Below are 16,454 nucleotides of genomic sequence, written 5' to 3'. Positions count from 1 at the left end.
TATTTCGATGTGAATATTTAGGTCATACTGAACAAATTTTACTATGGGATGAACACTGAAATCACGAAAAAAAAATCTCAGTATGTAAAATTGCTCAGTATGACCTATACATATGTTCACATCATAAAATATTGCAGATTATTGGAAAATCCGCCTGTATATAACTCCGACTTAAAATACAAAGTAGATAGGTAATATGTAGAAAGCGACCAAATGATCATCTTTAAGATGACTTTCACTATTTCTTTAAAAACGGAGAATGGTGAAATCTAATAAGTATTATTAAATTTCCTCTGTCAAGACTCGCGCTTTCTTAAATTTTAATAAAATCATTTTTCACGCCGCGCCTGCACCCGCGCCGAGTACTGCTCGCACTTATAACTGCTAAGCAGCCGCGAAAAACACTTTTCTTACTGCTTATTGATGCTCATCTCTTCAGTAACTTAGTAATAGCTGTTTAATAACTGTGGTGACAAAATTGAAGAAAGAAAGCCACTTAGTTAAAATAAACATCCCAAACCTTTACAAGCTAATGCCTAATAGTTGATATACACTATTGTCACCTGTATTGCTAATGACGTACATTTTAGATTACATACACTTAGACAGTAACGAGAAGACTACCTTCTTTAGCTTTGTAGGCCATGGACACCCAGTTATTAAACTCATGAAGGTGTTTGATCTGTGTGACGTAAAATGTTAGGAATCAGCAAAATTAACTTTCCTTGCATTATCAATATGACCACGAAATTTTAAAGTCAACTTAGATTATTGATTGTTAGCACATTTATTTAAATAAAAGCTACAAAAAACTAGGCGTGCCGGTAGGCCTTATTTATCAAACCTTTTATTTTGTGACACGGAACACGAAAAACACTTAATTTGAAATTCTACAAAACTTAAAACACTTAAAAAAACTTATTTACTTCAATTTTCCGCGACATCGTTAAGCATGGTGACATTTTATTAAATGAAGAGTCGAGCCAGAAACAATTCATCTACAGGTGAAACAGTCCACTCCACGCGTTCCTCGAAATGCACTCGGTGCTGGTGCTATGCAATTATTTTATGCTAAACCGAGTGACGTTCATTTCCCTGAAAAATATTCCGTTGCAGACAATCGCATCTTTGCATGCGAGAACTATAACTTATTTACGTTTATGGTTTTAAGGGTAAGGAGTTTAAGTTTTTTCTTGATTAAGTACTGCAAAAAATATTTATTATGTACATTTATTCAAACTATCTCTGTACCAAATTTTAACTAAATTGGTTCAGCGGTTTCAGCGTGGATAAGAAATTAAAAAAAAAGTTTACTTTTATATTTTGTATGTTTGTACTTCAGAATTCTGTCAATATGATACCATAAATGAATTCAGCATCCTCATTATTTAAAACCATGGTGGCTCCACTTCTTAAATCCATCTTTGGCTTCAAAGGACCAATCCCGCCAGAGGAAATCTTATATTCACGACACGCTCTAGTTCATGAGCTGCAGCTACGACTAAGAAAAGTAAATAGGTACTAGGTAGTAGTAAATAGTCTTAGTTTACTTAGTTTGGGACTAGATCGGTTTTTTAACATGTTTAAGAACAAGACAGCCGTAAATAATTATTGTTACCGAGATTAAAGGAAATTAAAGTCGTACAGTAACTATGAAATCTAAACCCAACAGGAAGCACTAAATAATAAACTAGAACATTAACGTTACGCCGCTCCGCTCACGTCCGCCCTCCGCGCGGTATTCGCTGCAAATGCGAATCTAATGCCGCCATAAATCCTCCCCCCTCTCTTGCGCAGCCTTAAGCCCCCTAAGTACCGGCTGTTAAATTAGTATCGTTTAGCAAACAAGGATTTTGATCTGTCGTTTAGGTTCAATATTGCTAGGAATATGTGGATGTTTGGTATAGTATAGACATTGGCATTTTTCTTTAAATGTCGGAAGAGAATAAGAAAATGATTAGTATCGTTTAGCAAACAAGGATCTCGTTCTGTCGATGAGGTTCCATACTGCTAGCAGAGTACCTACGTGGTTGTTCGGTATAAAAATTAACTCTTTACTTTAAACTGTTTGATAGTTTTAGCATCTTCTCGTCCTCAATAGTCAACATGAATAGGTTTTACTGCATTCAGCATCAAAAGTATCGGATCACACTACGCGTCAAAAGTATTTATTTTATTTTATTAACAATAACAGTGGCTAGATAAAGTAAACATACATGAGTCATAAAATTAACTTTGTGATTAAATTAATAACAACTTATTTAAATACTTATTCTAATTATACATTGATGGAGCTCGGCGTCATTCTAATTTTATTCGTTCAGTGTCTAATAACTTGTAGATATATATATTATTATGTAGAACAATTAAACTATGACAGATACCTACAAACGTGAACTGTAGAAATATATATTTGGAAAAGTATTCCAGGGTAGCAGTTCTGTTGGCGCCTTAGAGGATAATAACCAATAACAGAGTAGCCATTAACAGGCGTCCCCCTGCGTCGAAAATAGTCGGTCAATGGTCATACACAATGTATGACGTTTATCTGACATGGCTATTTTTACGTTACGTATACATTTGACGTTCCCCACCCCCGCAAAAATCGGCAGACTTTTTTGTACAGAAAATTACAGACAGGCGTCTCCGTTTGGTTAAATCCTCTAAGGTTGGCGCGTTGTCTCACCCGCTACTATTAATGCTAACTGTACTTTTTAATATATTCGGTTTAATCAGCGTTGCTTACATAACTATCAACATTTAGTTTACATTCTAACTTCAGTTCTTGAAACTTATCAGTAGTCTTTAAGCTGAAGTAACTGCTGAATAGACAATATTAGTTTTAGTAGACTCCCACGAATATTCCTCGGCCTTAATGGAACTAGCTTATCGAATTGAGACACAGCAACTGATTACTTGCATATTAGACACAGCAAATGAGAAGACTCTCTATAAAACACTCATATCACTCTCGCTTCCATAATAATAAAGGAGTCTTCTCCTGCAGCATGGCTGCTTCAGTTGCGTCTACGTTAGTATCCTCTGCGCGCGTTAAAGATTTCATTCCAATGAGAAATCTGTTATAAAATGAACCAACAGTGGGGACCGCGAGTCTTTGCATAGATTTCATAATGTGGAGTCTATGCAAGGTAGTCTATGGACGCTGCTAATATGACTAGAGGAACAGCCACTGTGGATATTGGATTGCAATATCTATTAAAATAACTTTGTAAGGTGGATTATTACATATCGTAAATGTATTAAGATCACGTACGTAAAATTAGTGTTTTAGATCAATAGTTATAGTTTGGCACCTTATTCTCGGTTATGTATTGATAATGTAATAATCACAAATTCTGTATTACTCGAATTATAATTTTGGGTGCTGCAACACCACAAAAGTAACGGTATTGTGGTCGCCATCCGAATAAGTAAAAATGGCGTAGACTGTGGCGGAGACCTTCAATTTTTATATCGTAAAACAGTACGATATAAAAATTGAAGGTTATTCACAGTAACCTCCAACTAAATCTACTCCGATTATATCGACCACAATAAAGCAAAATAACATGTACCTATACGTGAAAAGATACAGTAATAAATTTTATTTACGAGTAGTGTTCGTGGTTAGAGACGCTTCTACGCGCTACATTGCTACAGAGCTACGGGCGAGCTGCTACGAGCCTCTACGTTGCTCTACGTGCCGAGTTCGTGGCTGAAGCCTTATTGGGGCGGATTCAGTATAAAATAAAAATATGATACCAATCTGATGGGCGCACTAGGTTTGATATTTGAAAAAGAAGAAAGAAAGAAAATACATTTATTTAACACTACAACATAAAGCATACAAAAAAAGAAAGAAAAACATACAGACATAAAAAACATTGGACGCTAAAAAAATTCCCCACTCAACAGTGCCGCGACAATCAGTGGCGCTGATTTTCAGTTGGAACCTGATCTTAAGATGCGATTTCATATATTTATTGTGTTGTATACTAAAAGTTTCAGTGCTATGTACACACAGTGTAAGTACATTTATTACGAGTATGTCTTACACATAAGCCTTATTAATATTAACAGTTTGTGTTATACAATACAATACAAATATTATTTATTGCTCACCAATATGGAAAAGAACATGACACACAAATTAAGCACTTAAACTATGGTAGACAACAGGCGGTCTTATCGCTAAAGAGCGATCTCTTCCAGACAACCTATGTTTGTTATGTAAGTATACTTAAATTATATTTATACTGAAACAAATTAAAAGAGTGTATTAGATTAGACCTATGTCAAATAAATTGCATAAAATTCCACTCTCTAATGAACTGCCACATGTGAGTGAGCGCAACGTACTAAGTTTCGTATTGGATGGATCGGTATTATGTTGGTTTTATTTCCAAATAAAGCATTGGCTAGGTTACGTTGCGCTTTCTACCAAATTAAATTTTAATATATTTCTAATACTTATCCGGTGTAGTGGTCTGCATTCCTGGAATGGAAACGGATTTAGAATAAGCCTAGAAAGAAAAAGAGGATAATAAAATCCCTCTCGTGTTTTAGTTAGGTTTAAAAAAAATAAAAAAAAGTAGCCAGAGGTGAACAATAATTTGTAATGTGCTGTTGTTAAGAAAACTATCTATCGTATTATGTTCAATAATCAATTTGAAAGTAAATCCCCGTAAATATGGACCAAATAATTCATGATTTACTTTAGTGTGTATGTTATTAAGTTTTTTCAATAACTTGTACCCAAAAAATTCAGGTCAGTCACATTCGACATGTTTGACTTCATAATAAAGACAAGGAGAAACGTGGGTGACCGTTCCAATATATTTAATACATCTGAGTCTCACGGAAGTTTTGTTATTAAAAGTATTGTAGTTACTGTTTATATATAGATGTGGTGGACCTAATTTTTCATTGACAGAACATCTTTGGCGAAGAAACTATGAATTCTCCAAAGCTAATGTGGAAGTTGTATGCCTGTTAAGCACAGAGGCTCTGTAAAATATGTTATCATTGTAAGTTAATATGTAAGCAGCTGCGAGGCAGAACTAACAAGTTTCACAGAAGTAAACTAAGCCGCGCTTAACGCAGTTTTCCACTGTTGTCGACATTGCTGTTAATCAGATCATAGTTTTGAAAGTGTGATGCGCTTGCTGGATGTCTACTAAAACACCAAGAAAAGCTGTAATACAACAAAAATATACTACAAATTCGTCATAAATTGAGGCAGTTGAAACGTAAAAATAATTACTTAAATAAGAAAGCCAGTAAACTGCTAATCGGCTTGCGGTTCGGGGTGCCGTGCGGTGGTAACCGTCTCAACGTTACATACTTTTTAACCAGGTGGTGGCTTTGTGGTGTCTTCGGATATTTTAAGACAGATATAAAAATGGTTTCTTTATTATTTCAAGATAAACGTCATAGTTTTGTGTACCTAATTATAATTAATATAAGTATAATTGTAATTGTATTTCGCAATCCAACGCGGCAACTCAGCTGGCGTGATGGGCACCTTTGCGTCGGAGACAGCCCTGGACGGGTTTCAGTAGGTAGTTTTATACACATTAATATAAGCCATTTATATTAAAATCGATGATCTTTGACATTTGCGGCAGCAATGCAGGTCGGCAGCAATATCTCACCGCATTACTGCAGCAGCAACGCGGGTGTAGTCTGAATCCGAATGCTAGCATTACACTGCGGTAGCAGTGCAGCGGTACAGACTACAGTGGGAGTAGGAAGACGCAAATGTCCCGCAGTCGGCTTTATCTCACCAACGTTAGCGTGCCGTAGGCTAACTCTCGCACTTGCCGACTGTAGCCTTATTCACTGTGCCTGATATTAACACTGTTGATGACGTTACACTCGAGAATTTAATGATTATTGTTGGTATGTTGCACTTTGCTAGTATAACCTTAGTTCTTGGTGGGTCCTTATAAGACACGTGCAAGCTCGTCTTTATATTAAGTTTAGTTGATCCATATAGGTACTAAGTATATAATTTTTAAATAATTTTACGGTTTAGACTCACTTATTTTTAGTCACTCGCGTCTAACCCGTGAAATTATGTCTCGCAACAGTTTAAATTCGATTATTTAATTTTTTACAATTATACTATGAAAGACGCGTCCACAATGCAAATATCAATATCAATATTCTCCTCGTGGAACAAATGACGCTAATGTACGATTCCCACCGACCGGCTGGAGTCGGCGCATTCTCAATGTGCCTATACAATTATAATTACGTACGAGTATGGCAAAAGCGATGGAGTCCGTCCGGAGCCGGTCGCGTCCGCGAGCAGCCGACCGACTCGCGGCCGTACAAATGAAAAATGCGCGCGGACTCCGCCCGTTCACTGGGAATCGTACTTAAAAGGACTGACCTATGAGATTAGTACGTTTCTTTAGAAGCTTATTGTAAAATATTAGCATTAAAATCCAATTTTTTTCAAAGATTTATCGGTTATTTCGTAATCAATCTAATGACTCTTACTCAGCTATAATTTCAATGAATGTAGGTTAATATATTCCTGATCGGTCGTACTATCGAGCCACTACTGATTCTACGAAACCCACGCCTGTAAAATAAACATCGACCACGGTAAAATATTAGCCCCACGTGACACACGCGTAGGAATTAAACTTGTAGCGCAAAACGTTACGATATTACGATATTGCCGGTCGTTTCGATGCAAAATGCCGCATCGCTGAAATATGCGACGCGAAATGAAATCATAAATTTCGGTAAATACGAAGCAAGAGACCGCGTAGACAGCGTAGGTCTCTGGGCGGGATGCAACTATGGAATTTCGGATTCACTTGATACCTATTTACGAACTTTTTAAATAGAAACATAATTATGTATATTTGTGTGTATATGCTGCTGGTATTCTCCGAGAAATAAGTAAATAATCAATACATATTATAAAATTTACATATTTATTTTCATAATAACATTATAATTTGTTAAAACTTAAAACATCTTGTGATTTATTTCATGCATTCATCGATTTACATTTAAATTAACTAAAAAGTAAACTAAACTAAAACTAAGTCACAACAATTATAAAATAGTTTTAATTTTAGACGGATTATAACTATCGCGTATAATGAATTTAAAATACATCCCGACGTTTCGAACCCTTTACAGCGTTCAGATCAACGGGTGACTGAGGAAAAATAATTTTATGTTCACCTGTGTCAAAATTACAATTTGCAAATACCCACACACAGAAATATTGAACAAAAACAAACAGCTTTAAATTTTAACGCTATTTTAAAACTATAAACTAACTATACATGCAAAATAGGCTGTACCGTAGACAATATTTATCATATATTATGTTTTAAGTCTTCTGATACTTAAAGGTTGTCTGGAAGTGATCGTTTGTTAACGATGTCGCCTGTTGTTACCTAGCTTAATACTTGTATTCCAATCTCTGTATATTTCATTTTTCTTTATGGTGCACGATACAGAATATTTATTGACTTACCTATCTACTCATAAGCAAATTTGTACGTAGTATGTTTTATAATATTTTTCACATCACCAATTCGAAAAAGGGGTTTTTCTTCCCTGCTAGGAGGGATCAAAGTGGCACTTTTCTTCCCTGCTAGGAGGGATCAAAGTAACACTTTTCTGTTCTAGGACACTATTTTAGCATTTTTTTGCACATTATTTTTTTAGCTTATATAATATTTTGCCGTAAATATATCATTTTGCTCCCTAGTAGCACAATCTACTATATTAAAATGACATATTTACGGCGAGGGCGTACATTGAATCCTAAACGTAGCGAAGGATTTTATTATAGAATCCCGAGAGTAACGAGGGATTCTAAAGTAGAATCCTGAGCGTAAAGAGGGATTCAAGTGTGTTACGCCCAAGATGGAAATAATTTTGCTACTATGTGACACATACTGCTTTTCACATCACCTATGAGGTAATTATGATGTTTAAAAATATTATTTAAGGTAAAAAAAAATAATGTTCTAAAAATTTAAAAATAGTGTCCTAGAACAGAAAAGTGTTACTTTGATCCCTCCTAGCAGGGAAGAAAAACCCCTTTTTCGAATTGGTGATGTGAAAAATACTATAACTAGATAATTTCTAACTTCATACCGAGATTAACTCCTTTTCCTATTCAGTTAATTAATTAATACTATTAATATTAGGTAGCCGAAACCAAATCAAAATAACTAACTAAATAATAATCTAACTACGTCTTCTCCTTAATTATAAATACTTACTTCATTTGAATTCATGCCAAGAGGATAACAGGATTAATTATAATTAATTATTTAACTAATTTTCCAGAACCTATGGCGCTAAAATAAAGGAAGGTATTTTTTAGGGTTCCGTACCCAAAGTATGCGTATAAAGTATCCGTATGTCCGTCTGTCCGTCTGTCTGTCACCAGGCTGTATCTCATGAACCGTGGTAGCTAGACAGTTGAAATTTTCACCGACGATGTATTTCTGTTGCCGCTATAACAACAAATACTAAAAACAGAATAATATAAATATTTAAATGGGGCTCCCATACAACAAACGTGATTTTTTGCTGTTTTTTCCGTAATGGTACGGAACCCTTCGTGCGCGAGTCCGACTCGCACTTGGCCGGTTTTATTTTCCCTCATGAAATAATATTCTACAAAGATCGTTTTAATACTACTCAGTGATTTACTAGTAAACTAAAGCGTGTATTCGATTGTTTAAATAATATAAAAAAATATGACGACTGCTTTATGATATTCATTTTTAAAACTAAAAGAACAGCTAGCCTTTGTGATATATACACATTATAAAAAAATTAATTATAAATATCTCACAGCGTATAATAATATTGTGGTACTTATTTAGTGTATACTAGCGCTTTTGGTACGTACATAACTGGGTTTTAAGAAGCAAACATTCAAATAAATCTCGCCTTTTCAAGTGGCATTTCCTAACTGTCCACGGAAAATGGGGAAAATAAATACGATGGCGCAGGACTCGGGGGGCGTATCCTGATTTCGGAAACGTCAATATGAGGGCGTCCCAGTCACACGAATATATTATTGCGATAGAGATGCACTTAGATTGTATCATGTTGGTATCACATCTTTATAATATGAATGCGCACCCGGGTCCGGCCACGGGATATTCTTGGAATCGGCGAAATCAGTTGCACATGCAGCCTCACATGGGGGTTGCATTGATATTGCACATAATAGTGATGCGTCAATACTATCTATATCATTCCAACCACCTTTACGCTGTGTTACAATTTCTTCTTCTTTCTAGTCGTTCCCTCATGATTTTCATAAGCAATTGTTCTGAATAATTTGACTGCCTGGTACAGGCTACCATAAATAGCGCACTGGAATTGGTCTTTTAATTTAACGCGCTTGCCCTACACAAATCCGAGAATATTTTGTACGATTTATACCTTCACCTTTAGGTTAAAATGGTGTAATTGTTAAACCAGCTGTCAGATTCAAATATTCAAGAATGTATAAATATTTCCCAGAAACATCACATCACTATTATCCCTCTTACTTAGTATACCTACTCGTAAATCTTTAAAGCGTTCTCAGATAAATGTAACCCAAGAGAAGCATACAGTGAACAAGTTAAGCATGCAGTGTAACTTGAATAGGTGTCTATTGTCTTACGCTTAAATTTGAAGAGATATAAGGTCTTAAACACTTAATATTATTTAAATGTCACAATAACCACAATAACATTGTGTATGTAGTTTTGTGTCACAATCTTACTAATTTTATTCTAACTGTATGACCATGTACTAAGTCAAACTTTTGGTTTAGCCCATGGTTGACTGGTAGAGACTGGTGGTGGCCCTCTGCCTCTATCAGTACTTTGTACTTTTATGTATCTTGCAATAATATTTAAAATACCTAATAAATTTAAACGTGACGAAGCCATGGGCATAAAATAAGAAACTAACTAAACAAAAATAAATTATTCCCTATCATGAAAAATAATGGTCGGGTTCACCGATGGCTTTTATTTTCAAGACAATCCGGCCGAGTAAGCTGTTGTTACCGACTAAATAAATTGCTGGATTTTTTAAAGGCTTTACGCGTTACTGTGATCAATGGGGAGGCTTTGCAGTTTGTAATAGGGGATTTTATATGTCTCTTTCTGGCTTGGAAAATGGCAATACGGCCATCCCTGTTTTCGGGAGAGCTCGAGCTATTTTGAGAGCCGCGTAAGCAGTGGGCTGTCAATTCTTGTTAGCGATGGTTTCGGTAGTAAAGTTACCGGTACCGTTAACTTGATTGATTTGGTGTCGGTTTAACATCACGGTACTTTTAACAACAAACAAAGTAGACATGTTTGCGTGAGGTAGGTTTAAGGGATACTTAGGCACGGATATTTATCGTATTCACCATATCCATATTTCTGTACTGTTTATTTAAGTATATATATCAGTGTCAAACTGGGGGTAGCCGTATGTACTTGCATTAAAAAGCCAGACCACATATGTATAATATGTAATGGAGGGTACGCTTGCTACATTATTTGTAAAAAACCGGACAGGTGCCAGTCGGACTCGCCCACCGAGGGTTCCATACTTTTTAGTATTTGTTGTTATAGCGCCAACAGAAATACACCATCTGTGAAAATTTCAACTGTCTAGCTATCACGGTTCATGAGATACAGCCTGGTGACAGACAGACAGACGGTCAGACGGACAGAGGAGTCTTATTAATAAGGTCCCGTTTTTACCCTTTGGGTACGGAACCCTAAAAACTGAAATTGAATTATAGGTATTTAGTACGAAATCACTACTATACGTATCGTTTTGGATATACGCATTGTGGCACGCGCTGAGACATAATGGCCACGCGCTCACATAAAAGAAACAATGGCTTTTGTTTAACAGATTAGGGTCTTAGGCGTAAAAATCATTTGAGAAGATTCATATTACATACTATACCTGCTAAATTAACTCCCTTTTGACAGATTAATTAACCTATGCTTTCTAATTGCTTAGTCTAATAGTGGCCCTCTAATATCAGAATGCTGCAATCCTATGACGCCTGCATTTTAAATTCATTCCTATGCCCACTAAATAAGATATAAATTACTTTTTCCTCTAAAATTCAACCTTTCATGATTGTCCATAGCTGTTTTTACAGCACACGCAATAATAAATCTTATTCAGATTCCCCTAAAACCTAATCTCCTAATCGGTGTTTTATTTTTTGGAATAGGGTGGACATATTGTTGGGTATAATGCGGATAAGTCCGGAAACGACCGCTGTCAGTATTCAGTACAACGTGTCAATGGGTATCCGTTGATGAATTATCGGCGGTGCCAGCTCCTGAGGGATTACACGACGCGTGGTGACCCTCGTTTGATTATAATTCCGTTTTGTTGTTTTTAATTTTGCGAAATTGAAATCGGCGTTTGTGTCGATTTTCTTTGTAAGTAGATAGGTCCGTAAAATCTAAAAAAAGAATCAGCACAGATTAATTTTTTTCCAGCCAGTGCCTCATCTTAGATTAAATCGTCAGATAGCACCGGTGGTTTTTATTAAAATAAACAGTTTTCTTTTTAAAATAATTCAATAAAACGAGCACAAGTATTAGAAGCACCACATAATTCAGACAGTGCCTCGTCCAAGACATTATCTATTTATTACCGAAGGTAATCTACAGCTTTAACAGCTACTATTGTTCAGATAAAGTTTGATTTCTACATACGAAAGTCGCTTTCCACAAATTCACATTCAACAACAACCAACAACAGCCGTCTCTTTTTGGCCCAGTGGTTGACTGGTAGAGAATGCCTTAAGGCATTAAGTCCGCCATTTGTACTTATAATTTTAAGTGCAATAAAGTTCAAACAAATAAATAAATAAACAAGATAAAAACTAAAGTTACAACAGCGCTAGGTTGCCTTATATATTACATACCCCGAATTCTGAACTGAAACAAACTTCAACTTTAATTACTATTATACTACTAATGTAAAATAACCGCTAGCGTAGCAGCCGTAAAAAGCATTTTAATTACTTATGTAAATCAGCGTAAACAGAACTAAGCCGCACGCAACCTACACCGGCTACACCACGCGAAAACATATAGAAAAACTAGCGTTTTATTCCCATTACTCACCAAGCATATGCGAGTTTGCCTCAGACAAACTACTATGAGAGTAGCCTCAAGTTACGTAGCAACTACATGTAAACTGAAATAACACGCTGACATGCTTGTTTGTGAGGCGAATGCTCAACTGCACGCGGTCTGCGATTGGAATGCAGAGCCTGTTCATTGCGCGGAATAATTAAATTTACTTTTCAACACATAAACACTGTATAAATACTAGAGTTATGTACATCATACAAAAATTTAATATGTAGCTATGTTTTCTTACGGTTATCTACGCGACTGTAAAAGGTTACTCAGAAAATTAGTTACCCCTGATGTTTGTCAGTATAAGTACCTACAAAGTAAATATGTGCTATATTTAAATAAGTGATTAATTACTTAATCAAAAACAGGTAATTGTATGGTACCTGTACTTATTCGTTACAATTCATTTAATGACGGTCTGCATACATGTTACTTGAATTTTTTCTAGTCGTACGCAGACTGTACAAGCAGTAGACCACATTATTGTGAATATTACGCCTTCATTTAGATGCGTATCGAATGACTTGCCGCTATGTTTGCAGCCGAGCGCGGAGTTGGCACTAGTTAAGTTCTTAGCGCCCAAGTTGGGACAATACTGCGAGCTGCGGGGAAGTTGTGCCTTACGCTTGTGTCAAAGTTATTCATAGGTACGGGTAGGGTAGGGGGGGTACGGGGTAGGGTTAAGCACTGCTGTTTCGGATTGACATGCTTTGCTACTAAAATGAGATTTTAAGCATGCTTCTATCGTCATTCGTTTCTGTCGTCTGAAAAAATGACCATGACTAATAATAGAGCCCTTTACTACCTATACATACTTACAAAACATTTGTTTTTGATCTTGATTGAAGGCAAGGCAAAACTCTAAGTTACTAAGTAAGTAAACGGATAGATACAACGATACAAGTGTACGAGTAGGTACCTACTTAATGGTTTGGTATGAAAGATTTACTCAATTTTAACCGTTCATCAACTGTTTGTCTATCACGTTTATTATAAACGGATGAGGCAAAAGTAAACAAAAGTTGGTTGAACATTTCTAAAATAGGTTTTTTTTCGGTGTTATTGACAATTAATGCTTGATAGACAAAACTCTTAGGATGCATACTTAAATTTAGAAGCAGTTAGAGACATTAGGCAGACAGGCTTAAGATGCATACTAAATGACTTGGCAGTTTGCGCGAAGTTCGGTATTAAAACCTACTTCGAAGCCATTAGCAGTCGATAATACTGGGTTCTACTTACTTCATAAACGTTGTGAGGACTAGATGCCTTAAAGGCCTACGGGGGAAAAAGTAGTTCTGGAAAAAAATACTATCTTTATTGCTAAAACGGTGCCATATAATCACAAGTATTACTAACATACATAAAATGACAAACTGTAACGAATATTTCATTCAACATCATATTTGAATATCATAGATCATAGAAGTTGTAGGTGCTAAGCTAATAGTATTGCTGACTTTACACACAATTCTAAAAGTCACGGCAATATTACCTGCACAAGTCATTTGTTGCGCTTGAGTTGTTCCCAGTGCTAATCCATAGAGGGCACTCAACTCAACCCTTCGTGTCACAACTCTCGATTAAGGCTGAATCTTTGGACACCTAATGGGCCACTTTCAGAATATCTTCCGTTACATTTTCCGGTAAAAGTATTTATTTTTATTATAAAGGAAAGGAAGGAAATGAAGGTTGGTAGCAGCGATCGGACCGGTGTTCCGAAAGGTTGCAAGTTCGAGTCTTGCCGGAGGTGGTGAATTTTTCCATTTTTCCTTTATGATAAAAATGTAGTATCACTCGCAGACTTTTCTGCTTGATACAAATTAGAAAGTATGAAATTATAAAATGAAATTTCAGTGCTCTTTTCTTAATTTAAAACGGTGTAAAGTGGCTCAACAAATGGCGCGATGGCGTCTATTTTGAACTCCGCAGCCACTTAAATCTCATGTCAAAATGTCAACCTGCCCACAACACGAAAGTAATATTTCAATTGTCATAAGTTCCGGAAAGCTAGACGGTTGAAATCCGGAAATAGGTTTTGCATTATCCAAACGGGTCTGCGCTCAGTCACGGATATAGCATGATGTGTCAAAATCAATTTTCACGTTTACAGCCCGCTATTTTCAGTTTAGTCTGTATTGTCTCGAAATTAGTGCGGGAGGTAGTATGTAATTATGGTAGTAAAGATGTTACATTACTTAAGTGTTTTTAGGATTTTAAATTGGTATACTTATTTTTGCCTGCTCAACCTCGGCCATGGCTACTGGCGAGAGTTATCGCAAGACCGAGAGGCATGGCATGATTTGGTGTCGGAGGCCAGGAGTGCCAGGACTCACTTCGGCCAGGCGTCACCGTAGTAATTAGTAAGTATACTTATTTTTCTGGTTGTAAAAATCCTATTTTTTATTTTTTTCGGTAGAAAATACCAGTTTATTGCAGATCTGTTTACGTATCTAGGTTAGTTGGTAAAATAAAGCACGGAAAATTTCTCGAAATCAATTTTTTGGTTCAAATTTCTTATGTCGCATTGGCCTTTTTTTAGACTAGTTGAAGTACGAGCTACTTTTTTACTTTTAATATCTTACCTCCAAACGTTATTCGTATAACAACACCTCGTAAAGCTATAGCCAGGGCTAGACAGAGAGGACTTATATGTTAACATTAAACCATACTCTATTAGTCCAACAAAGCTCCTGGTCTAAGGCGCAGTCTATTCTAGGGCCAGACATACGGGGCAGCCGTGACGCCCGTGACAGCCTGCAGCCGATTTTAGCTGCACTCGCGACACCGATCTGCACTTTGCCGAGTGAATGTTTAATAGCACAGGTTATTTTGGAGACTAATTAGCCAGCTGATAGCTAGCTCCACTATCCACCACCAATAGGTACTATCTTACCAGCAAATTCTAGGGTGTTATAACCTTCTGTAGCTATACAGGTAGCGCTCGATTGCTGTAGTAATTGACTTGCTGTGGATTTGGGAAAGCTCCATTTTAGTAGTTGGTTTTAGAACGTGGAATCAATTTAGACTTGGAATTTGTGTTTCAATAGCATTTTGCGAGTCAATCATCCACGAATGAATCATGAATTTCGAAAAAATAATTAAAGTAAGTAGTTAGTTAGAAAATACCATATATTTCACACAGAAATAATAATAGTTATATTAGATTAGAAGTTTTTTTTAATGATTAAATATTTTAGTACGTCTGTTTAAAACTTTAAATTCTACGGCTGCAGAACTAACAACTTGTAGGTAATACAGGTATATTCAATAAAATATTGAAAATACAATAAAATCTTGTGGAGTTAAAAATTAAATATTCTTTAAATAAATTTATTTACCTATTAGTATCTAAATATGACCAATTAACTAGCAAAGAAAATTGAAAAGGGAAGGAAAGAAATTCTAAGTTCAGAATATCAAAGATATCAAAGTGAAGTTTAGAATTAAATCGATTTTGTAATAAGCGACAATCTTACAAAAAGTCCACCTTTCATGTATTCTTTTGCATGTATCTCCGTATAAAGTTTGAAGAAGTTTTAGCCCAGAGATATTTATTTAATGACCTTACTTTCAATCCGTCGACATCATTAAAATACTCGAATAAACTCGGTATTTATTCCGGGAGATGTCTGTGTGATGAATGAAGTTTGGAGTGATACTCCTCTTACGCCTTAATATTTAATATGTTAGGTGCGGGAAACAGCAGGATATATCACAGTAAAAGCCTCCTACGGCGCGTCGTTTTATGGCTGGGTTATAGCCTGTTTCTATAACTTCGCAGCTAAGCACTCTGCTGCTATTCCTGTTCTTAGAACTCGGCTGTACAAAGGATTTGTGGGTGAAACCCACAATCAAATTTTACTAACCACTCACGGATATTGTTTACTTAATTGGTAGTCCATCCTTAATACAAAAACCAGCAATCATGTAAATTTACTTTCTAAAGACATTTTCGTTAAAAGCCTTTATACGGTAATCCGGTATATGGCAAGATATTCTGTACGATAAGTTAAGTGAAACCCATGAAATTTTATTGTAAGACTGATGTGAGTTGGAAGTTTACATATTTATAGAAAAGCCCTAGTTGCATAAAAAGTTGAAAAGTTCATCGATTCCGTCATTAGAGCCTAAATATTGGCACAAAATGAGGTATCAGTTAATATAAGTATACTTTAAAAACACGTATAGTTAAACATAATTATTGAACTTGTTGAAGAATGTTAGGTATCGAAAATAAAACAAACTTATGGCTCTCACTACATACACTTGAACAACTCACATTCACGTCAA

This window comes from Cydia strobilella, chromosome 10 (assembly GCF_947568885.1).
Source record: "Cydia strobilella chromosome 10, ilCydStro3.1, whole genome shotgun sequence".
Taxonomy (NCBI): domain Eukaryota; kingdom Metazoa; phylum Arthropoda; class Insecta; order Lepidoptera; family Tortricidae; genus Cydia; species Cydia strobilella.
This window is presented reverse-complemented; position numbering follows the sequence as displayed.